The sequence below is a fragment of the Pogona vitticeps genome, chromosome 3, assembly GCF_051106095.1.
Source record: "Pogona vitticeps strain Pit_001003342236 chromosome 3, PviZW2.1, whole genome shotgun sequence".
Taxonomy (NCBI): Eukaryota; Metazoa; Chordata; class Lepidosauria; order Squamata; family Agamidae; genus Pogona; species Pogona vitticeps.
Genome location: NC_135785.1, coordinates 154,266,842 through 154,292,357, shown reverse-complemented (window position 1 = coordinate 154,292,357; position 25,516 = coordinate 154,266,842). Strand labels below are relative to the sequence as shown.

Sequence of the window (25,516 nt, the reverse complement as noted above, 5' to 3'; positions counted from 1 at the left end):
AGGCATGGGTTCAGGTGAGTTCCAGGGAGTGTAAGGGACCCTTCTCCTCAGAAGGACATTAATAGAGGTGTAAAGGAGGATAGAGGAAGCAGGGTGACTCCAGGGGACACTTGGTACTTACTGTCCCAAGGCCCAGGTGGTGAGTGGTCTCAGGGAACCAACAGTGTGCTGTACAGCAGAATGACATGCTTTTGGTTAGAGGTCTGGAGTGGAATGTTGGGAATGAGTTTGGGTGCAGACCTGTTTGTACTATGGTAGGGTCCTTGGCAAAAGGGGAAGTTTGAGTTTGAAAAGTTAATAAAGTTGTGGCTCTAGTTTAATCCCATTCTACTGTGTCTCATCTCATTATTCCAGGTAGAGCAGGCAAAAGATGAATCCCTTCACAAATGGATCTCACACTTTCCTGTGTACTTCAGGTCTTCAAGGAAGGAAGATATTCAGTTTCTCTTGAATTCAGTTATTAGCTTTTACTAAGAAATAATCAAATAATTTCATTCAGTTGTTTTGCAAGTAATTTCCCAAGCACAGCATATGAGCCTATGCAATACTATCTAGTCTGTTGCTGTGTTAAGTTTCCCAAAGTATTTGCAAAAATACAACAAGAATACTGGATGTGTTTCTTTTGCACAACTTTATGCAATGTAAGTATTCAAAAAATCTATTTCTCCCCATAAAGATTTTGACATTTTCTTGGGATCTCTTTCATCTTAAGAGAGCTGTTGGAAGCCAGAGGATGGGGCAGGAGGGAGTCCAATATATAAGAAAGTTGCTGCCACCAGTAAGACCATCCGGGAAGTAATGATTCTCAGAAATTAAAGATGAAAGAGCTCCCAAGGCAGCCTTGGAATCTTTTAGGAGAGGAGGTGTTTGGAATTTTTTTTTACTTCAGAGAAACAACCATGATGGATAACAAAGTTGTGTGACAGGATTTCATCCATCAACTATAATTCAACAATTTGTAGAGGTGTAATATTAATTGCATTTGAGTTGAAATTTTTTAAAATGCACTTAGGCAACCTTGCTTCGCCTGTGTAATTTCTTTGAAATCAAATGGACTTGAGTTATTCATGAGTAAGTCCTTTCCATTTCAGTGGATCTACTCGAAGTAGGACAAATGCTGCATTTAGCCTCAGCTTTATCCACAGTATTCATGTGTAGAGTAGACATAATCAGGATTCTACAATGAACGTGGGGTCAGTAGCAGTCCTTCGAGATAGGGAAGATGGTGGGGTTTTTGGAAGGTCATAGAGATGCATGAAAAGAACGAGAGCAAGCAAACAAGTCCATATATTTTTCCGCATGTAATTCTAAAAGTATGAAGAAGAAGCATGCATAAATGGGACTTGCATTCTCAATTGCTACTGGCCTAAGCTTATTGTGATGCTGTTTCTGTTGTGATTTCTCTGATGTTGTTATCCGTTGGGTACTTGTAGCAGAGACTCAGAGGACTCTTGAGATGTACTTAATCAAACAAATACTAGACTAATAGATACACAAGCCATTTTGAAACTTAAACCAAATAAGAATTATTTGAATGAAACCTTTGTTCTATATATTCTCCTCAGCTATGAATATCAAGAACATCCAAGGAAATCTTGTGACAGACTGTAGCGAGCGCACTGAAGCCTCTATTATCTCAGGCCTCCAGGAGGTACTCACTCTTCTTCTCAGTTGCTGCCACCAGTATTTCAATTTCAATACCAATGATTCAGTGAGACATGTGTTGCTTTGAAACTTAAACTTGTTTATTTGATCAGTAAAATAAAATATGTAAATCACAAGTTGCTAATCAATCTCTGTCACTCACTGAACTCACTGACACACAGAACCCTACTCTCACTGACTTACAGGCCCACAGGCCCACAGACTCACAAATCTCTCCACATACTCCATACACCCCCCTTTATATCCCAGCCCCTCCCCCTTTAGCACCATTGGCTCCTTTTCCCCTGCTCAGCTGTGAAGGACAGGTGAGGGCAGGGCTGAACGCTGCACAGACATGCCTAACAAACTGAGCCATGGTCATTGCAGTACTCTCACTTACTACTTAGTAGAGCCACAGGCATTTATTTTGGTAACTTCTGAAACTACAGGTATTGATTTATTTGTGTAGATATTTTTGCTCTGCTCACTGCATCTCCATCTTGAGAATGCAAGTAAGAACAGTTTGCTTCAGAAGCTGTTTGCCTTCCAGAAGGTTATTTATTGAATTTTTCCACTTCTTTCTGTTATTACTTTTTCCCCCAAATAAATGTTATTGATTTTGAATAGCTTACTTGTAATTTCATTGTATTTATGCTGCTTTATTATTAAGCCTAGTGGCCACATTTTACTGTGAGGCAGTGTATAAGCATGAGAAACAAACAGACTATCTAATAGATATTCCTTACAATTTAGATTTTCAAGGCAGTATTAAGCCTTAGAGGTTTATACACTTATGCATTTTCCTTCAACTGAACTGGACTCACTACCTTCACTCCAAAATCCATTGTTTATGTAGTTCAAGGCTTCTTTTATATAATTTTTGTTAGGTAAAGGTAACAAAAGTAGACATGGTCTAGAGGGGTGGGGTAAAAATCCAATAAATAAATAAATAAATAAATAAAATAAAGGTTCCCCTTGACAAAAGTCCAGTCATGTCTGACTCTAGGGGGCGGTGCTCATCCCCGTTTCCAAGCTATAGAGCCAGAGTTTGTCCGTAGACAGTTTCTGTGGTCACGTGGCCAGCGCAACTAGACATGGAACACCGTTACCTTCCCACCATGGTGGTATCTATTTATCTACTCGCATTTTACATGCTTTTGAACTGCTAGGTTGGCAGGAGCTGGGACAAGCGACAGGAGCTCACTCCGTTGCATGGATTTGATCTTATGACTGCTGATCTTCCGACCTTGCAGCACAGAGACTTCTGCAGTTTAACTTGCAGCACCACCACATCCCTATTATTATTTTTGTTATTTAGCTTTTAATCAGGCAGAACTCTTGTCCTCTTCAGCAGCAGCTTTGATAATTTAAGAGCATTATGATGATGGACATCCTTATTGTTCTGTTTCATTATTTAGGAAGGGCAAATTATAGCAAAATGAGTAAAAGTAAAAAAAGTAGTATTATTTCTAATCCAGCACTGAACTTGACCTAATATGAATTGCCAGTTAGGAGAGAGGCACACTTATAATGATTGATTTGTGCTACCTAAAAATTATTAAAAATAGACTTGGAAAAAATTGTATAGTGTTGTACTTGCATTACCTGACGTATCATATGATACAAGTATAGAAAATAAATAGCATAAATAGACTGTCTTGAGCAAAGGACTGTAGAATGGGACTCTGACTATAAGGTCAGTACAGATACAAAAGAACAGGGGTCCCCAACCCCCGGTCCTTGGCCCGGTGCCGGTCTGCGAGGAGCCCTCAGCTGGGCCGCGGGGACACAGTGGCAGCCATTACAAAAAAGAGCCCGGTGGGGAGGCCATTTGAATTTTCCAGGCTCCTGCCTTTGCCGCCGGGTCCATCCACACTGCTGGCTTTCCAGGTGGGGTCCAGGAGGCTGGAAATCCAGCAGCATGGAGAGACCCAGTGGCGGGAGGAAGGAGCCCGGGAAATTTAAATGGCCTCCCCACAGCGTTCTGCCTCCAGCTGCTGGGTCCATCTGCGCTGCTGGCTTTTCAGCTGGGCTCTGCCTCCTGGAGCCCACCTGGATAGCCCCTGGAAAGTGAGCAGCATGGACAAACCCAGTGGCTGGAGGCAGAACCTGGCAGGGAGGCCATGTGAATTTCGTGGGCTCCTGCCTCCAGCCACTGGGCCTGTCCATGTTGCTCACTTTCTAGGCAGTGGTGGAAGCACAGGAGGCCTCCTGGAGGCCTCCCAAAGTGGCAGTGGAGGAGTGGGAGCCCTCCCGGAGGGCTCCCAGCAGCAGCGATGGAAGTCCGGAAGGCTGAGGAGGCTTCAGACTGGTAAGGTGCTGCTTTTTCCTTTTTTAAAAAAAGCTGTTCTGGATAGGTTTTGGAGGGTGGGTTTGGCCTGGGGGGGTTATGTTTATGTGCTGTTTTGTTTTGTTTCTGGATTTTTTATTTTTATTTTTTGCAGTCCCAGTGTGGGACTTGCTCTGTTTATTTTTATTTTATTTTATTTTTGGATGGTGGTGGCGCCCCCCCCCGGTCCTTTGAAAAATGGTCTTCAACAAAACTGGTCCCCGGCATTAAAAAGGTTGGGGACCACTGCAATAGAAGATACAAAAGAAGAGGCTTTAAAAAATCCCAAGTTCTGGGTGTCAGACAAACACCCCCTAGTGCAAGTTAGAGGGAACTATGGTTTCACTTTCAATGTGTCAACTCTTGCACTGCAACTGCAAGTCCTCTATTGAGCTGAATGTACTCGCTTGGATGGTGTTCCTAATGACATTTGGGGAAATTTATTTATTTATTTATTTATTTATTTATTTATTTATTTATTTATTTATTTTATATCCGCCTATCTAGTCAGGTGAGGACCACTCTTGGCAGCTGGACCACTCTAGGAAAAGTGAGTTTCTATCATCTTTTACTCAATGTTTACTTTTCACTTACTTATGTTATCAATACATTTTATTTGGGAAATGGACCACTGGGGGAGAGTAAGGCCTTCCTTATTGCTTTGTTTGCCTCCTTGTTGAAGTTGTTGTATTTTGCTGGGTATAGGATGTGTCTATATATCTATATAAGAGGGTATAGTCATGTTCTACACCACTGTGTGGCCACTGTGTGACAGAGAGTTTTAGACTAGATGGGTTATTGGCATGATCCAACGTGGCTTCTTTTATTTTCTTATGAGGACAGTTCCTACAATGGCGACCTGGTAGTCATTTCCCAGAAATGTAATTATGTGATTTTTAATAATAATTTGTTCTGAATGTGTTCTTAAGTTAGAGTTTTTAAGCAGTCTTCTTTGGAGTCATGGCCATGGGCACTGTTCTGAATTGCTTGAAAATGTGCTTGTACTCACTTATAGAATATAATCCAGGTGGGCTGCTACTCTGAAACCTGTACACAGCTCTGAAATTGAGTGCCACACCCTAAACCCAGCATTCTCCTGGTCTGGCTTGGCTTGGACTAAGTGGGTATTGCTAACTACAATTCTGGCTTATCCCTGGACTGATATTAAACATATAAAACATTGTCTTCATCTTAGGGAGAGCTATGGCTGATAAAAAAAAAATGACCATCTGGAGCTCAGTTCCGCAAAGAAAAGGCAAAAAAAAAAAAAAAAAAAAAAAAAAAAAACCAAGGAGGAAGCAAAGCAAGAGTGGTTCTTCCAGAAATACCTATGCACGCAGAAAGCAGTCAAAGAACAAGAACATGGCAATACCCTTGTCAAAATTACCACTGAGGAAGCTATATACGGTGCTCCTTCTACAAGTGATATAAGCTCTAAGCATTAAATTCCATGATTGTAGGCCTTTCAGTAAAACATAGAGAAGAAAAAGTGGATTTCAAGGAAAGTGAGAGTACTGTAATGACTTTAAAACCCCTGAGATATCATCTTGGTTGTATATATGATGCTTTAACAGAGATCTTTGATGACACAAGCCTAAAGAATTTATCTGGAAATACTTCTCGAATGGAAGCTGAAGCCCTTGCTGATGCAATTTGTAAGTTCAAATTTGTGGTATCCCTTGTTTTTGAAATTAATCTTACAAGCAAGCTGTTACAATATAAAGAAAATGATTTAAATTCAGCCACAAACCAGTTGCAAGTGACTAAGAATTACCTTGTGGGCTATAGGTGTGATGTGGGTTTTCAATAAGTTTTGATGAATGCTATTGAGATTACAAAGGAGCTAGAAATACTACCAAACTTTGAGACAGAACAAGTTAGAAAAAGGAGAACAAAAAAGCAGTTTGAGTGTGAAGCACAAGAGGAGGCACCACAAGATCCAAAGCAGAAATTCAAAATAAGTTTTTATTCTGCTGTCTTAGACATAGCCATACAATCTGTTGAAGAGAGATTCTAACAGCTACAATGATATAATTCTTTGTTTGGCTTCCTGTATGACATACACAAGATCAACCAAAAATGTACTGAAGATGGAAAAATTATTGATGTACAATGGAAGCAAAGATATTGCTGCTGAAGATCTGTGTTGTGAACTTATAGCAATAGCTCGAAGACTTCCAAAGTCTATGCCACCACAAGGAGTACTTCTCTTCATAGTGCAACAAAAACTCCTGGATAGTGTGCCTAATGTTTCTGTTACTCTAAGGATCCTTCTCACTCTTCCAATGTCAGTGGCTAGTGGTGAACGCAGTTTCTCAAAGCTCAAGCTTATAAAAACATATTTACACTCGACAATGCTGCAAAGTAGACTAGTGGTTTGGCAACTATATCAATTGAACATGCCGAAGCATTAGCCATTGACCTGAAGGAACCAGTGACAAAACTTGCAAAATAAAAGGCATGCAAAATGAGAGATTTTGATGTGGCAAAAATAGAAACATTTAAGAGACTTTACAGTTCATTGGATTAGTCAAAATGATTTGTGTGATAAAACTGTTTTGTATTTGAGAAAGAAAATTGAAGACTATTCTATTACTTGTTCTCTCCATTTTTTAAAATAAAATTTTCACAATTTCAACTTTTGTACTTTCTATTTTTCCTACAATTAGTCTATTTCTTGAAAATTGGGGGGGGGGGGCACAAGTAGTTAGTCTTGCCTAGGGGGCAAAAAAGGCTGGCCCGGCCCTGGGCCAGCTTATGAGCATTTTTAATAACAAAGGCAGAGACAGAACTTCATGGAAGTTCAAGTTTCTCAACCGTCATGATCACGGACAGGAAAAAAAAATCAACTGAGAACTCCATTGCCTGCAAATAAAACTTCCCATCCCTACCACTGGCTGCATTTGATACACTAGATTATGAAGGGGGATGTGTAATATCAATAAATCTCAATATGTAATATCAATATGACAAGTCCAGGCATTATAGAAAATAAGGAAGTGATGAGGCATGTGGTTGTCATTTCCTAAGGCTGCACTTTGACCAAATGGATGTTTGAGTGATATAAAATGGCCTCCCTGCCCACCCTGGTTGCCCTATGCCACCCCTACTGTAGTTCATCCCACTTCCTTGTTTTGCAGTCATTGTCATGCACAAAATGATGCCCTTAGTCTGCTGTTCAACCCCAGCTTAAAGCAATTAGAATTCAATGCCATCAGGTTTAAAGATCATGATCAGAAAAAAAAAAAAAACTTAAGTGGCTAAATACTGTCCGGGAATAGAGACAAAGGCACAGGGAAAAGTCATTTTCCACACTGGTTGCTCCCTTCCCCCACTCTTCCTCATCTGAATTGTAGATGTGATTTGGGCAGCAAAGCTGCATCAGTCTAACAGCTCATAAATTTCACCATTTCAAATAGCAACATGATGGAACGCAGTGCTGTCTACAGGCTTATGAACACTGACATCCTATTATGTACTGCCTTCAACAAGCTTCCTTTGCAGTACTTTAGCATATCCTGCTCTGTCAGCGAGTCTTTAAAATCAAAGAACAGCAGCATCTACTTTCCCTTTGCGGAGCTATTATTACACTGTTGCATTGCAATACATGGTAATTACTATTTTGAAGAGATATGATAGTTGATTTTGTTCTGGAGAGTTCTCCCAACAACAGTGCTTTCCCAGTGTTTGCATTCTAAACTATATCCATGCACTAAAATGGGCTGGGGTTAAAAGCCAAGGTAAACCAAGCATATTTTCTATAAATATGATTAGTTTATCGACAATAATTTATTAATCATTTTATTTTATGTGTTTTATTTACAGACCGCCTTTCTCCCAATAAGGGGACCCAAGGCAGCTCTCGATATGAAAAATAATAGAAATCTTTAAAAATGCAGTAAGTCAACCATCAATAAACAAGCTATGCACTAATTAAAATACAATCAAACTTTAAAAGCAAGTAAACATTAAAAATATTGGTAAGACCTGCAAAGGATAACAAAACTTTTAGTGCTTATTCTGACAAGCTTCAACGATTTGGTATTTTCAAGTAGTTATTATGCAAACAACTGTAATTTGTGTGAAATTTAGTTAAAGGAAATTGAAAGCCAATGACATTTAGTTTATTTCCCCCTTTAGGCATTTAAGTTCTTCTGATTTTTCCTCCACATTACAATAAATTACTTTTTTCCATTATGTTTTTTTTTTTAAAAAAAGAAATGTCTTAGACAGTGATTTTTGTACATTGCTCTCTCATGATATTGACATGGTAGGAGTTTTTTTAAAAAAAGATCCCACAGTTTTCCACTGATTACTGAATAGGAGCTGGCAAGTGAAAATATAAGTTAATTCTCATGTTGATGTTTAGACAGCACTTGTAGTCCACATACTGCTTTGAAATACTTCTTAACAGAAGCTTGGTTGAGGAAGATAAAATATTCTTTGTGTGCGGGTGTGGGTGTAGAAGTTGGACTTGGTGTATTTTCCACAATAAGCAGTTGTGCTGTTTTGTGAACTCAAATCTTAGTTACTAAACACAGTCAGTGGACACATATGTATTGTGTGGAGAGGGATTATGTACATGGTTTTTACAAAGCTAATTGGTTAACATTATCAGTATCACCACTACTGTCATTTTAGCTCAAAGTGGGCAATGTCTGGCCTAAGATGTGTGGCCCATAGGCTCCCCACTCCCGAACCTCATCGAGCTCTTCTTCTCTGGCAACCATACGGAAGATTTTAAAAATCAAGAAAAGTCCCCCGAATTCATATGGAAAATTAGCAATAGTTGCTTTCTTTAAAATTGGGGAAGTCATAAGATTTTTTTAATGAAGGACTAGAAACAAATCGGAAGGATGTGTGTGGCAATCCTGATTTGTATGTCCAAGGTTCTGGCAAGGAAAGGGTTGAGTGTCCTGTGCACGAGTCTAAGAACTTGACTGCGCCATGCAGTGGGGTGAAGCAACCTATTTAATAAGCCACCATGGGGGACTAAAAAGAGGCATAAATGCCAGGATTGGTGTTTCAGTGGGATAGGTAAAGGTATCTGGGAGTCATATCCAGACACTATTGCTGCCTGCTTTCCTCACACAAAACCAATGTGTTTGAAGCAGAGGCCCCATTGAATTCTTGGAGGTCCTACACATGAGCCAGATTTTTCCACATTTTGCTCTGTAGAATAGGGTGAGAAACACTTAGAAATCTGGGGGCCACACACTCAACCCTGGGAAGCTTCCTGAGATGCATAATAAATTAGCCAATCTAGGCAGCCAGTGTTCCCAAGCATTTCCTTTGTGAGTCAGTAGTGATCTACTTCCAGAAATGATCTGAGTAAATGGATTTAACACTACATATTCTAGAAAACATGTATTCGACCAGCAGAGAAAACAGTACCTGTGGTATTATTTATATAATACTCAAGTTATTTTATTACTTACTCCAAAGTGTGTATTATATAGGCATTTTCCTTTAATTCTGTAAGCCATGCTAAGGCTTACAGGCTTTGAAAAAAGGGGTGAGGAAGAGCAGAAAATTTTTTTTTAGTAGGAGGCAAACTTACATATTTCAATGCAGTATTAAAGGAAAATGTTCCGGTTTAAGCATACCTCAAGCCCACAATAATGCTTAGATAAATATGTTCCTTGACAAACACCGCTTTGTGAAACTGGCCAGCATCTTGCCACCTTTCAAGATTATAAGCCTCTGATTACGGTGACATAAAAACTATTTTCTCTGTGATGTTGACAGCCAAATTCAATGGCTCAAACTATCCTGGAGTACATTCAAAGTACACCTTTTCACTACATTGGGAGTTTAACTAGGTGAAAAGAACAATCAGCACAGTATTACAATGCTATCAAAATCATAATGGGCCATTTTTGGTCTTAAAAGAGTCTGATATAAGGTTTCCTCTCTCCATTGTACAGCACTATATTTTCCAAATGTTATTTTCCTTTCTCTTTTATTCTATACTGTCTTCTCTTTCCTTTTGGGAAAAAAAATCTTTTTCTTTCTTTTCCTTTTCTTGTTTAGGTAAAGCAACTGAAAAATTTTGTGTGTGCTCCTTATTTCACTGTAATATAACCTTTAAAGAAGCAGAAAGAAAGATTCTGGCTCAGTACTTTTTATGCTTTCAAAAACTGAGCAGGTAACAGGGTTTGGGTCAAACAATGTGGTGCAATTTATATATCAGAAGAAAGCTGGGAAACTTACAAAGCCAGGCTGGATGTGCTGATCTTTGAAGCCAAGAAAGGATTCAGCTTCCTTTTCTCACAGCTCCAACTGAAAGGCTATTTTTTCCCTACCTCTTTTCTATAAATCCTATATTTTCCCCTACTGTATCATATTCAGCTAACATCATTCATCTCTCTGGATGTTTCATTTTAGATGTGTCATTGAAGTTATTGACCTATAAGAAAGACACGCTTAGGTTGATGTTACCCAGGAGGGAAAAGAGAATAGCCACTTTTCAAATGCCCAGGTAGGAAAATGACTCACTTGCACACAAAAGCAAAACATCCCAATTTCCTTACATTCGTGGGAGAAGTACTGTATCTCAGAGTAAGTAGGGATGTTTTAAAATTTAAATTGTTAAATATTTATCTATTTTTGGCTGCCTGGAATTCATTACAGAATAGGGTTGTTGTTGTTTAGTCATTAAGTCATGTCCGACTCTTCATGAACCCATGGACCAGAGCATGCCACGCCCTCCTGTCTTCCATTGCCTCCCAGAGTTTGGTCAAATTCATGTTGGTAGGATAGGGTAGAATATACAAATTTAGGGTATATGGATTGAAATATGGGCCATACTTTATTAATTCAATGCCAATTATATATATCTCAGTGGCCTCTTCAACTGAGGAGGCTTGTGGTAGTGCAGGAACAGGTAAGGGCAGGGTATCCCGAAATACCTTTAGATCAGTCAATGGGCAAGTCCCAGGCCCCAGGTTCCAGAGGTCTTGAAGACAGCAGGAACCCGGCCAGCCTCTAATAAACACCCCAGTCCTCCAGACATCTTTACTTGATGACTATTGGACCGAAAGCGGCCCAGCACATCTTTTCACCATCGGCCCTGTAATCTCACGATCCGCAGAGCTGGGAGGTCGGATGCGCTGTTGGCTTACCTGAATTACCAATGGGACACGCCGAGACAACCTATTTTTCCCTGCACTACCCGCCATGGCATAGGGACTAGCTTGACTAAGTCCCATGCCTGCCACTGAGCACTTGGAGCTCAGAGAGCAGGCCCCCTTTGATGTCCTCCAGAAAAATGTCCAAACCCGCATCAGACAGGTGGACGCCATCACTACGAATATATTTAGTGTTGGAAGTTTGGATTCTGTGGTGTTTGACCACAGATCCGAGACTGCTGCCGCAGACACCTCTACACACTTCCCTATTGACCCGTCAACGGGCCCTGTTAACATTGCTAATGTTCTGTGCACTTTGCCAGGCCAAACGCGGGATGATCGTGGCCCACATGATCCGCATAGCAGGATACCTTTCATTCAACCTTCCAAGATCTCTTAGAATGTCGAGTATCACTGCCTTACCAGATGATCCGGCAGATCATTGCCTCCCAAATGGATCGCTAAAATATCTGGTGGTGTTTTGCCAAAGGCTGTCATCGGCCTTTGCCAGTTCAGCCCCCACTCCACAGGCCCTAATCATCTGAATCGCCTTGTCAAATGAGGTGTATCTTACTGAACACATTTTTTGCGGGATGGCATCGTTAACAGATGCCCCTTCAGGGAAAGACAAGTGATGTATCAACCGAAACTCACCTGGGGCTTTCTTGGGAACAATCCCTAGAGGGGAAACCCTAAAGTTAGCTATTGGTGGCTCTTCGAAGGGACCTAGCACCCTACCTTCCTTAACCTCCTTATTAATTTTTTCTATGACTGTAGCATCCATGCCCTTAACTGGTTGGAGGTTTTTGGCCATGAACGCTATTCTTTCGCCTACTGCTGGGATTCGAAAGCCGTATTTAAATCCCTGGCTCAAATATACTGCATCTTCTCTTTTTCGGTAACTCGCTAAACCATCCTCCAAAATACAGATTTTAATTGGTGTGGGTCCCCTTTCCAAGGGTACCACCACCCCGTTCTGTTTTTTTACTGGGTCTGGCCGTCTTGTTTTGGCGCTGTGCACCTGCCTTAAAGCAATTGGTATTCGGATGTTTGCCTCCACAGGCAATACAGTCGTGCTTATACCTGCATGGGGACCTTGCACAGCAACCTCTAGAGTTGTATTCGTAGCAGGGCAGGCAGGGTTGAACCACCTGCCCCACCCCAGAGTGGGTATTAACATTTCCAGTAAGTTTTCTATTCAGGTGGCCGCTATCAAATCTGCCCCCTGAATTAGGCCTAGCTGGTGTCATGTGTTGGATCCAGAGCCCCAGGTGCTGCTCATCCCAACTCAAGGCAGGCATAATGGTGCTCTTCATTCTAAAGGCTTCATCATATCAAAGCCAAGCCTGGCCTGAAAAATCTGAGTTTGCCCTACATATTATATCAAAATATTATAAGAGCAAGGATGCCTTCCAGGGTTGGGCTTTAACCAAGACCCCAGCATATATAGTGAAGCCTGTGATACAATTAGGCCAATTTCTGTCTGGCTTTTTCCTTCTGTGTTTCTCTTTTTCCTTCTCATCGTCTTTGTTGATCTCCTTAGGTTCTATTTTATGGTTCAAAAGATTATAAAAATCCACCAATTAACCCTTCATATCTTTTCCTTAAGTGCAGGGGTCAAATGATATCCCAGCCGCATGCTGTAATCCCCATATGGTAGTGCCACTAGCGGAGCCATGTTATACTCCTTTCCCTTCACTAGATGTCCGGGAGTGGTTGCATATGGCATGCCCCAATTACAACAATGTGTGTTTACTGGGGGTCAGAAACAACTGGGCCATCCCATGGGTGCTGTTCCGTAATGGGTAGGTGTGCCATGAGGGTGTTGCATATCGCTAGCCCATGGACAGGCTGCAGAAGGACATTGAGTGTTATGCATAGTTGTGCACTCACCATATGAAGGAGCAGATGTCTCAGGGACATCCATAGCCTGATGCGAACTTGTACAAGGCTCATCATAGATGTCGTGCACAACTGGCGTGCCCTCCGCTGGATCGTGCATTGCAGTTGCTTCCGTCCCCCTGTGTTTTTGACCTCCTGGCATCCTATCCACTGAAGCAGACACTTCTTGCACGACTTGGTCCTCACCTTGTTGTGACCCTGCTCAGTTTCTAAAGCAACAAATCAATCCATGAGGTCCTGTGCCAAAGACCTTAGTTTAGCCTTGTATCCCTAACAGTTCAGCACGGGGAGGCCTCACATTGCAGGGGAGCTTGTTTTGCCAGCTTCTGTGCCTCTAAGGCTGCCATTTTTCCTGGAGGTCCTAACAAATCGGCCAAGATTCCATATCAGAAGAGGATTGTTGAGGTGACACCTGAGGGACAATTCTCTTTTTAGCCAGATTTTTACCTTTGCTGACCCCACGTCCCTTTCTGGCAGGCATTGTAATGATAATCAGCCCAAGGCTCTTCCTTGATCACCACTAAAGTGACCGCAAGGCTTGCTAAACGCCTTGCGATGGCTTGCTTGCCTATATCAGCTATCCAGCAGGTAGCACACTACCACCTTGCCACAGACTTTGTGGTCTACAGCAGTGGTCCCCAACCTTGGGCCTCCAGATGTTCTTGGACTACAACTCCCAGAAACCTCCACCACCACCTGTGCTGGCCAGGATTTCTGGGAGTTGAAGTCCAAGAACATCTGGAGGCCCAAGGTTGGGGACCACTGGTCTACAGGAAGGATCTGTACCTTTTTTTAATTAACTAAGTATACTCAATAGCATTTCTTAATAAATTTCCATGAACTAGTTAAGAAATCTGTTTATAATTGTCCTGTAAACTAGCAGTAGGGCTTATTTTCAGGGATGCTTTATTTTTTCATGTATAACAATCTATGTTTATTCAACTACAGTTATGTCATCTTCTGGTTGCTGTACAATGGTGGAGGGTGGGCTTTCTCTTAACAAGGGCTTATTTTGGGGGTGGGGCTTATATTACGAGCATCCTGAAAAATCATACTAGGGCTTATTTTCAGGTTAGGTCTTATTTTTAGGGGAACAGGGTATTAGGGCTTCTATGATAAAGTCTCATAAATCCTACACTGGCACTCCATTTCCTAGCCCATGGTCTCCAAAAGGATTGGAGCCATTGTTAATTCTTTCTGCTGCACATCATTACATTGACTTTCTACTCAGGAAAGTTTCCATTTCTTTGTGTTTTTGTTTGTTTGTTTGTTTTTTACATTTCTTTCTCTAATCATGCGGGCATATTTAGGGATTCCCCCCTCCATCGGACATGGCATTTCTCCCAAATATGGCATGTGTTTTACTTGCGCCTTTATACCTTCTATAACCACTCTGCCTTTTTCCCTCTAAAATGTATATTTATTTTCTTTACTTTTTAAAAAATTAAACACTACCTTGCAGGCTATTATTGGCTCTTTTTCTCCCACTCAAATGCTTTTCAGATATTTAGCAACAGGCAATCCCACACAATTCTCCACTGAAATAATAAATGGTCACGTAGAATTTCTGCTTATATCCATCATGGCTGTGCCTTCAGGACACATATTTGAATTGTTTTTTCCTGTGCCATTGAAGCATCAACAGATCCTTAAACAATATAGTGGGAAAATCCTACAGCAATCTTTTGTACATCAGTTAAATAGGGTTTGCTGAAATCTGTCAATAAATACATACTTATTGTTCTAATACTTAAACATTGTCATCTTAGTTTGAAAGTTTTGTCTAGCCATCTTTTCCTCTTGCTTAAAAATGTTCAGGTATACCACTCTGTGCTCTTCCTAAGGCCACAATCTAGAATATAGTGAAATATGTCTTATCAATGTATTCCTATTTTGTTCGAGCCAAATATGTTCCAGACATATGTTCTGTTCTGAATATGTTTATTTCTGTTCATGTCAACACCTTTGTTTAAACAAGAAATACTATTATTTCCTGTTTCAAATCAATACATCATTAGGACTTGCTCCCCTGTAGTAAATCATGGGGTCATCATTTCAGACTCAGGGGTGTGCTTTCTCAAGACCAGCACTTATGTCCCAAATCTGGGCTATGTGATTGTAACCTATGAACCAGTGACACATGATTGCTCAGCCTAAGAGAACTAAGACTTTCAGTGAACTACAATTTATTTGTTTGTTTGTTTGTTTGTTTGTTACATTTATAGCCCACCCATCTAGTTGTACCGACTATTCTGGGCAGGTACAATAACCATAGTCACCTCTAGTAGTAACATAAACTGGCTATTCAATAAACCAATTAGATTCAATATATCTACTTAGTTTTTACCATACATACCTTGATTACCAGTTGTTTTTTTGGGGGGGATAAAGATAAAATAAACAATCAAATTAGAAAAAAAGAACAATTAATACTAAATAAGAAGTCTGGTAACCCAAATGGAATTTGGAGAGCTAGGGTAGCATTTATCAAAATGCAGGGAAAGAGTAGAAGGAAAGAAAAATAGAAACAAAGCTTACAGTCTAGAGATGGGCATGAACCTTGGTTCAGAGGTCTGGCCCAATTCATCACCACACTCACACAGTTGTTGTGTGGACACAGCACCGTCCCCCCTGCTGCCTCCCCTGCAAGCTCATCAGTTCCTTGGGTGATGCGAGCTTCCTCCCCACCTCCTCAGCACAACTGGCCACTCACCTTTTTGCTACATCCTCTTCCATCTTCCACCTTCTCCTTCAGCCACACACTCAGAAAGGAGGCAGGGCAGGGATTCCTGCAGTACCTCCTTTGTGTGGCTGGAAGACAAAGAAGGTAGAAGATGGAAGAGCAGGCTGCAAAAGACGACGAGTGGGTAATCATGCTGTAGAGGTGGGGAGGAAAGCACACATCACCTGAGAAATGGGCAAGTGTGAAGGGGAGACAGGAAGGTGCCCATCCAACACCTGTGTGAGCGTGTGGATGATTTGGGTTGGACCTCCAAACTGAGGTTTGTGCCCATCTTTACTACCTGAGCATTAGTTCAAGAGATTGGGTAGATCTTGTTCTACATCCGCAGTAGCTGAGATAAGCCTATGCTCGCTTACGTGGGAGTAAGTCACATTTGACTCAATGGGGCTTACCTCTAAGCAGGAATTGAGTTGCTCTTTGACACTAAGAGAAGGAATTTGTTCCCCCATCTAGAAATCCAGATCCTATGTACTGTATACCAGTTTTCCTTGAGCATTATTGTTGAATGGAATTACCATTATGTTTATTCAGTCTTTATAGTTGTTTATTAAATGTTACTATTTCTGTGTTGCATTTCTAAGTGTGTAATATCTCTAATTTATAGCATTTAGTACCTATTATTTCTTTTAGAATATTTTGATGTCTATTTTGTTTTAATTCAGTATTGTTAGTTATAGTTCTTATTTTTTGTTGTAAACCACCCAGAGTGGCCTTGGTAGCCAGATGGGTGATAGATAGATAGATAGATAGATAGATAGATAGATAGATAGATAGATAGATAGATAGATAGATAGATAGATAGATAGATAGATAGATAGATAGATAGATAGATAGATAGATAGATAGATAGATAGATAGGTAGGTAGGTAGGTAGGTAGGTAGGTAGGTAGGTAGGTAGGTAGGTAGGTAGGTAGACAGACAGACAGACAGACAGACAGACAGACAGACAGACAGACAGACAGTTGAGAGGCTGCAATCAAGCACAAACACAGGAACTCTGTTTCCCTGAATTTAGACAATCTAGATGAGCTTAGACATAAAGCTAGCAGAATCCCTGATGACATGTTAAGATTCTATGGCAACCACTATTCCACCCACTGCTTTTTTATACTCAATTTATATTCCCATTTTTTTCAGTTATGAAATGTTCTGTGTATGCTCTAACATTTCTTAACATGTAGAGTTAAGTTTCAAAACCCAGAGGTAAGTACAAAGTGAGATCCCAAGTTAAGCAATGTTACCCCTGCATCCTCCCACCAAAGAGTACCTTCCTTTGCAGCAAAGAGGACATTCTTGATGGAAGAAAAAAAAAGTCAGAGATCTGGCTTGATGAGTGTTAAACTTCCTCTCTCTCTCTCTCTCTATTTTTTTTTAAATAGATGCTGGAAACTTCATGAGTCTCAAATAGCCTCAGATAACCAAGATTAATCAGTTTTGCAATTGACTCCAAGTGCTGCTTTTTTCCTGTAGCAAAAGCTGTCTCCCTGCAGCAAGATAAAAATTTATCAGTCCTCTGCAAAGATTAAACAGTGGTCCTTTTAAAGGACAATTCTGCAGCATAGACAAAAGATAGAAAAACAAGGCACAGCAAGTTCACAACAGACAAACAAAGGGAACTGAATACTTATCCCAGATACATAAGAAGAGTTGGTGAGTCCCTCTGACGTGGAACCATTCCAGTGTGCCAGATGGCATTAATATCTCTGAGTCTCATTGTAAGACAGTAATGATTTATTACATCTCTCCCTCTCCCCAGTCCCCATCCCCAGAAAGAAGAGGAAGCAAAATCTATCTGCTGGAATTAATTGGTAGTCTATTTTTATTAGTTCACAGTTACTGAAGGAAAAGTTGGTAGCCATTTCACAAAACTCTAATTGACTGACATTTCCAGAAAGGTTTAGCAAGAAGTGTATAAGTGCCTAAGTAGTGATCTGTTTCAGCTTTATCTGCTTCAAAAGCAGACATATTTGAGAAAAAGTGACTTGAGAACAATTTGACAGTGGCTGTGACAACAATGAATGACAGCCTTCAGTACTGCTTAATGACCTGCAGTCAGATAACCAGTTTCAAATACGTCCAGGGCATCTGTATGGCTAAATCCACATATCAGAAAAATGCCACATCCAAGCAGATTGTAAGGCTTCTGAACTGATACTGTGCTGAACTGATACTGTGCTGCAGTAAATATATACTAGGGGTGTGCAAAGTGCCATCCAATCCTATTTGTACTGAAATCTTTGGTGTGCAGATCAGAATGGACCTGCTCTGATCTGGTTTGCAGGTTGCTTAAACTGATTTATACTCCAGTTCAGGTTGCAAACTTCCTTCAGTTCTTCTCGTCTTCTTAGGAGCCATGCTCTCTTCTTATTCAGCTTCCACCCTTCTGTGACCTCACCCACCATCAGCCAAAGACAGGCATTAAAGAAATAAATTACAATTTTAAAATGGGGAGGGGAAAGATGTTCCCTATCATTACTTTGACATATCAGATCAACACTCATACATCTGTACCAAATTTATTACTGACCTGAAGTCCAGTTTCAAAGTTATATTTCTTTCCTTAGACTGCCCCATTTTTAGAATTGTCTTGCAGAATGTTGATTTGTTCTGCTGCATAATAACACCACTGCACTCTTGTGCAGTGATAATTATTGTGACCTTGATTGTGGAGACGTTTTTGTCCAAGCAAAGAGATTGCTCTTATCAAAATTAAAAAGAAAGACAGCAATGGTTTATTTTTAAAAAAAACAAACAAACTGTATTAACAACTGTTAATATAAATACTTTTTTAGGATATCAAATACATTTTACTTGTTACTACTACATCATTGGTTTTCTGGGATCATTTTGGCATATTTTGACCTTTTTCTCCTTTTAATATATTTTACTTTTTAGTTTACAAATAACTAAAAGTACCCTGTTAGAAAGTTCTTCCTCTTTTAAATAATGAGCAATGGTGACAATCTACGGTGTCAAAATAACTAGTAATGAATAATGAATTGCTTTTAAATACAGCACTCCAAATTCTTTGCTGACATCTTCATTAGATAAAACTAGGAATGCAAATCTTTGCTTGTTTCATCCTCATAACCAAGGCTGAGGAACTGCAGAACTATTGTTCAAGCTCCACAAGATGGCAGAGCAATTTGTTGCAGTCTCAACAAGATTAAAAGGAATATTGCATCCGGGTCCAGGAAACCTCATTTTTTGCCTCATTTTTAGGATGCTTTAGAAACCGTTCTGGTTATATTTCTGAGCTGATTTTGTAATTTTGGAAGATGACAGAAAATACTGCATTGTTTTTGATTCTTTCTGTTTTACATCTCTTCATCTTTCTTTGGCTGCCCACAATAACTGATTTGAAAAAGCCTTGTGAAAGCAGTTTCCTAGTGGCTTCTTCCCTTGGCCTTTAACTGAATTATGGGAAGCTGGAGTTGTGGGCTGGCAGTTACCACAAAGATGGTTGGATAGTGAAAGGCTAGAAAAACATGTACACATCTCAGCCATCTCAGAATTATGGTAAGCATGAGACTTCTGAACCTTGACTAGAGAACTTCTCCCACATTTCTCCTCCTTTGAACGCCCTTTCAAGGAGAATTTCTTTAATGTCAAATTCATTGAGAATGAGAAGGACGGGAGATCTTTTTGGCCTAGTGATCTGAGATGTTTCTGTTTCTATATTTAAACATTTATACCCTACTTTTTAATACGATAGACTCAAAGTGGCAAACAAAGATGGCAATGAAAAACACAAAGCACAATTAAAATTGCAAATACTTAAGTACTATTTGGGAAACCAGTTTTTTGTGTCATTTGAACAGGCCATGTTGTTCATGAAAGTTCTTGCTTACTAGCTGAATTGCTTCAGCCCATATGAGATACCTTAGGAAGAACTAAGCTTATCCACAATAGTGACCTTTAGCCTACCTCTTCTGTCTGAAGTGGGCATTCTTGCTCAGTTTAAGTGAACTCTGCACATCACTGGAGATTTTCTTGCAGCTGGCATTGTCAGAGTCCCCACATCTGCTCCAGCAAGCTGCTGTTCAGCTTTCAAAGCAGTTTGCCATGTCAGAGTGGTGAAAACAAAACAAAACAAAAGCTCCAGCTGTGTACATGTTTCCCCTCCCTTGAATGTAAATGTCTTCTCTGGGTCTCACCACTCCCATCTTTAGTGAGGCAGTGCAATTTTGATAACAAATGTTACATTCTGAACACTTTAAAACTGGCAGAGAGAGTTCATTCCTCAGAACAAGCAGCAGTACACAGATGCTGTGTGTTGGAGTTTTGCGCATGCATCTTCCAAGCAGATGGCCAGTGCTGTCCCTGGCATGGGATGGAGATAGGGCCCAACAAGCAGTTAGTATTGTCAAAGCTGATTAGGCTGGCTATGTGTCACAAAAGACACACATGGCTCCAATATGATTCAACATGGGTCAAAACCTCACACAAACTCCAGATCTTGTTATGGGATGTATTTACCTTGCATAAAACCTGTATGGATCTCCAGAGTTGATAAAAGAAGGCAAATCTCCATAGAGATGCATACCTCTGTACACTGTTTGCTATGGCTGGATTTTGGCATATGAACCTAAGGAAAATGTGCTGGATAAGTACATTTTTCACATTTTCAAGTTGCTTTTGTACAATCTTTTCACTCTTAACAACACAATATATTTAATAGTATGAGTGCAAATCAATCAAATAAATGTTAAACAAGAAAGAAAGCTTTCATTGATGGTTCTCATTCTGCAGAAACTTGTCAGATCTCATTGGAAGAGTAGTAGCATGTAGTTTTTAACCTTTGATCCTCTAGATACTTTGTACATCAGCTCCCCAAATTCCCTGAACACAGAATCATAGAATCATAAAATAATTGAATTGGAAGAAGCCTATAAAGTCATTGAGTCCAACCCCCTGCCCACTGCAGGAATCCAAATCAAAGTAGATCTAACATGGTGGCTAAGAATGCTGATAAATGAAATCTAAAACATCTGACACCCAAAATTTCACAGTCAATAGCCATTATATGTACTTACATAGATATGTCTTATTCAGACATTTGAGACATTGTTTTATTTGAAATCATGCTATTTGAAATACCGAACACCATGCAATACAGTACATTACACATCACATTTCCTTCTTTTTCTGTAATGTTTCCTTTCTTTCTGTACGTAGGTAAGATATACATTAGTTCTTGTTTATTGCAGAATAAGCAAATAGAAATAATAATAATGCATAATAATAAATAAATGAATGCCACCTAACATGCTACACATAATCAAGATTTCTTCCATTATTTCAGGGGAAGTTCTTCCCTCTCTTAAGTATGATTTTTTTTCTCAAACCATCTTTACGTGTTGCATTTTAATTAGATTTTGAGTTTTCTTTTGACTGTGAAAGCTAGAAATTCAATCACATATACAGTACAGTATACATTGTGCTTCATGTTAGTTCCCACAATGTTTATACCTTGGCCATATTTCCTTACATTTTTTAAAAGTCTTTGAATGATACGAACTGGTAGAAGACCTGAAACCTATGACTGTCTTTTCATTGGAGACAGTTCAGTGATTTTACTACCACTTCCCTGGAATTTTTAGTCAAAGGGCATTTTTGACCAGATTTTCCTGCTAGTTCGTTTTGAATAATTTGTGTTGCCAGGCTAGGTTTTTTTGTTTGTTTGTTTGTTTTTTGGTTTTGCTATAAATTCAGAAAATCCTGATCTATCTGCCTCAACCAAAGTTTCAGCCCTTGTAAATTATATAAATCATGAATATAAAAAAAATCCTGTGTCTTATTTGGGAGGCTTGGTTGCCAACTATAATTTTAGATTGTTTATGATGCTCTATGCTTACACTTCCTTAGATAGTGAGGAAATGTTTAACTATTATTTAGATTTGGCTTATAAAAAATAAAATAAAAGCAAATTACTCTTTTCTCAGTTATGGGGCATGGGCTAAAGCATCTATGGGCAAAGTGTACCTAGTGGGCCACATATGATCCCCTACCATTACTCCTACATCCTTGGAATTATCTCAGACAGATTTTTTTAAATTAAAATCCCCTTGTATTATCTAGGCATGGGTATAAAGTAGATACAGTTATCAACATTTTGCCCTGCCTGAATTGTTCCACACTATCTAACAAAAGTACAAATGGGAGACCAAGTCTCAAGATGTATATATGAAAAATTCTTATCTAAAATGGTCAGGCTCGATGCTTCCTACGCCAGCTGTTTCTAAATTAATATATATTTTCATTTTATGCTTCGTTCCTGAGGAAGGCCACCACCAAAACACGTTGAGCCTGACCTTTTTAGATAAGAATAAAATCTGCATTGCCAACATTTTTATACATCTTGAGACTCAATCTCCCATTTGTACTTTTGCCACCAGTGGATGTACCAGTTCCCTCTGCTTTGTTTCACACTATGTGGACAACAGGTTTTTTTTTTCCAAAATAAGAGGTAACTGACACTTTTTCTTAGCCTAGTATGGCTCAGAAGTGGGCAAAAAATTGCAAAATCACTCCCCACAATCATTAGAAGCAATAAGGTGGCTTCTTCATTAAAAACAATAACAATGACAAAACAAAACCCAAAACAGAACAGAACTATAACCTACTTCTGGGCTGTAAGATGCTAATTGAACAAGCTCTATAGATGATCTGGAAGCTGAGTCATGGCAACTGGACTTCTTTCTTATTAGGTTGAAACATTTTGCTACTCATTCAAGTAGCTTCTTCAGTCTGAGGAGCGTTGGTAGGAGATCCCTGATATATCCTCCACTTTGGTTTCACTCCCCCCTGAACCAAGATGATTTTTTATTATGCCTTGATACCTAAAGCTGTCATATTTAAAGCGGGTGCACTTTCTTTTTCACATGACTGTATGTAAAATAAGTCAAACAGGGAATGATACAAGGGAGGGAGGGAGGGAAGGAAGGAGAGAGAGAGAGAGAGAGAGAATTTAAAAATCACTGTCCCCTCTCCTAAAAGTCAAGAAAGGCAAGCAACAAGCAACAAAATATAGTTAAAAAAAAAAAAAGCCCAACACCGCAGCCCTCAGACCAAAGCTACTAACATATAGAGAAGTTTTCTCCTTTCCACCATTTCTTCCTTTGACAGTCAAAGGGTGAAAGAAAGGTGAAGAAAACAGAGAAAACATGGATGATTTGAATTAACAATAGAAATAGACACAAACTTATATGCTATTTTGTATTTCTCTTTCTTTAAAGGAATCCAAAGGCGAAAATACTTCAGAAAAATTCTCACTGGTGAGGTTCAAGATTCTTGTCCTTTTCTTACTTATTGTATGTCATTGTACAGTCATTTCTTTGGCAGTGAGCAGTTTCCCCTTCTCACACATACCTTCCCACAGATTTCAGAATATTTCACAAGGTAACTAATTCCATGGTGCTTTCTCAGAGCAGGAAGTGTGACCAGCCAGGGAATCCGCAAAGTGATGAAGGAACTTGTACAACAAAGAACAAAAATAAAAGCAGCACTCTTGGCCATCATGCAAGTTCAACCAAAAACGATGGCTAAAGAACCTTGAAAATGAGGCGCAAAAACTACATTTTTGTTGATAGGAAAATTGAACTTTTGGGAAATTGGATGACAAATCATGCCATAATATTTGTTTCCAATCTTCCTGGAGCTACTTGCAGGACTGCTCTCCCTTCTCCCTTCTGAAAAGGGGAAAAGAAAAGGACCTTTCCAGATGTAACATTTGGAAAACCTGGAGAAGTGGGTGAATCATGAAGAAAAACAACTATTGAGCCAAAAATTCTCAAAAGGTATTTTTCTGAGAAAATATTCTTGCTTCCCCCCCCCCCGTACTGCTCTAAAAATCAACTTTGAATAATTATTTTGAAATTTCTCTGCCTTTCTTTTGTTTTTGTTTTTCTTTGTGTGTGGCAGGGAGGCTGGGAGTGCCTTCCTGTCAGCAACTCCACAATACTCTAGGACAACACTAGGTAGAGGGGCAAATGGCGAAAGCAGAGGCCGGGCTGCCAACACAATATTGCAGTGGCTGTGAAACAAACAGAAAAGAATTCTTAGGAGGAAGAGAACAAAGCTTTGCTACAACCGTTAGTAAGGATGAAGTTGCCTTCTGAGAAATTATGAGGATATCACTCCTTCTTCCCCTTGAGAAATTTGGTGTAATTGTCGCCTCTGTTTCTCTGCCTACAGGGTAGACTGGAGGATTTCAGAAGGCCATTAATGCAGAGCTGAATAGTCAATTTAGGGAGTGCCATCACCCTTTGAGGAGTGAGGTTTGGCTTTTGTGTTTCCAGTTGCTGAGCCTGACCCCATCTAAACAGAAGGCTTACCTGTGCTATTCTATTAAACCTACTTTGATTTTATTCCATTACTGAGCAAAAAGGCTGTTGTCATCTGCACAACCCAATTTCTTAATAATTCTCAAGTTGCCTTTTGTTCCCTGTCCTTCTATTTATGCTTTCTGTTCTTTTTATAACCCTCTTTCACTTATGCTGTAAAGAACCAACGTTTTCCCCCTGTCTCCTTTATTTCCCAGCAGGTTTTCTTCTTCAAGGCTGGTATTTAAAAACGAAAAGAGAAAGAGTGAAAGAATACCATTAGTATGAGGTTTTCTCTTCTCTGATACTTATAAATTTTAATATATTTTCCTCCTAAATAATGAATGCAAGTTTTGTGTTGAGAACTATGCTATCCCTTAAGTGAGGTTATGCACTGCTGGTTTACATTTTGAGCACATTTCCCCCTTATTACAGAGTGAACTGCTTTATTTTAATTGGCCTTGGACCAATACGATCTTCCCTGTTATCTTTTTCATAATTAATAGAAGAACAAGATATCAGAATTTCCACAACATCCCATCAATAATATGTGCCTTTAAATGTTAATGTGTAAAACATGGGATTGTTTAATGCCAATAGGAATAGCTTTATGAAGTCTGTGAGTAGAGGATACTTTTTTTAAATTAAAAAACCTAAACTATTAGATAGATGTACCCTCTAAACTATTAACTAAATCCTCTAAACTGTAAACTATTAGATAGATATGGTGGCTCTGTGGGTTAAACTGCAGAGCCTCTGGGCTGCAAGGTCGAAAGATCAGCAGTTTGAATCCATGCAACAGAGTGAGCTCCCATCACTTGTCTTAGCTCAAGCTAACCTAGCAGTTTGAAAGCATGTAAATGTGAGTAGATAAATAGGTACCACTACAGTGGGAAGGTAACAGCGTTCCATGTCTAGTCATGCTGGCCACATGACCATGGAAACTGTCTTCGGACAAACGCTGGCTCTGTGGCTTGGAAACGGGGATGAGCACTGCCACCTAGAATTGGACACAACTGGAGAATTGTCAAGGGGAACCTTTACTTTTACCCTTTGTCAAATAAACATGCAAACTAGACATGAGAGCACCACACGTGCCACGGCAGTCCATTCCCGCCCCAAGGATCAGCCTGGTTCATTCACCAAGCTCCTTATAGCACATGCATCAAACGGTGCTGACATTGCGCCAACCATCCTGCCAGCGCTGCCCCATCTCTCTCCTTAGCCAACCTCTTAACAACTGAGCAGGGAGATTCATCTTCCTGCCTCCCTACCAGAGTGGCCAGCTGTGGACAGAAGCAGAACAGTGCCGGCAGGACCTTTCCCTCCCAGCCTGGAAATAATGAGACGAGACACAGGTTGTTGGGTTAAAACTTGGGCCACAGCTTTATTAACTATTTAAACTGTATCCCCCAAATTACAAGGGGGCCTATCATAGTGCGAA

The 25,516-nt window shown here is 39.9% G+C and overlaps 1 long non-coding RNA gene across 1 annotated transcript; it reads left to right on the top strand.

The window, feature by feature from the left end:
* The first annotated feature begins 1,563 nt into the window (after positions 1-1,563).
* On the top strand, positions 1,564-18,179 carry LOC144588457 (uncharacterized). The gene is made up of 2 exons (XR_013544031.1): positions 1,564-1,651; positions 4,481-18,179. It is a non-coding gene; the product is annotated as an uncharacterized LOC144588457 (long non-coding RNA).
* The last annotated feature ends 7,337 nt before the right edge of the window (positions 18,180-25,516 follow it).